Source organism: Athene cunicularia (genome assembly GCF_003259725.1).
Source record: "Athene cunicularia isolate RWA chromosome 1 unlocalized genomic scaffold, athCun1 chr1_part2, whole genome shotgun sequence".
In the NCBI taxonomy this organism is placed as follows: domain Eukaryota; kingdom Metazoa; phylum Chordata; class Aves; order Strigiformes; family Strigidae; genus Athene; species Athene cunicularia.
The window spans coordinates 42,781,794-42,782,413 of record NW_020799092.1 but is presented as its reverse complement, the minus strand read 5'-3'; positions in this window follow the sequence as shown (position 1 = coordinate 42,782,413).

Genomic DNA, 620 nt, shown 5'->3' with positions numbered 1-620 from the left:
TAAGGGGAACAGGGATGCTTTCAGACATTGATCTAGATCCTCTCTGTGTATGTTAATTCTGTGCTTCTGCAGTTCCTGTGTGCAAAAGTTTGGGGGCAGGTGGAAGAAGTGGGGTCAGATTCGGCAATTCAGTTTTTCCAGACCGGGCTTCACTCCCACGACTGCTCAAGCCACGTGTTGGTGTATCACCCCGGGCAGCGTTTCACACATCTTAAATCCCTCCAACGGAGAAGCGCGGTCCAGCCGGCGCGGGCAAGTGGGAGAGCAGGAATGAGAAGGCTGTCCCGGGGCCGCGGAGTAAGGGCGAGGGGATTTCCGAAAGTCCCAGCCGACACTTGGAGAGTTTTTTTTTTTTTTTTCTCGGCATATTAATCCTATCGATTTAAGTAGTATTTATCCTTTTTTTCGGCCCCATCCCCGCGTTAGTATGACAGCGCTATTGTCGTCCAAGCCGTAGTCGGCGGCTCTTTATTAAGTCTATATAAATATGACACAGGTACCGGCGTTCAATATTTATGTGGCGAGCGCGCTCACACGCGTATGACCGCGGGAAACCCCGCGGCGCGGAGGCTTGGCAGCCGGGCAGACGCCCCGTTCCCGGCGCAGCCCCGGCTCTCGCC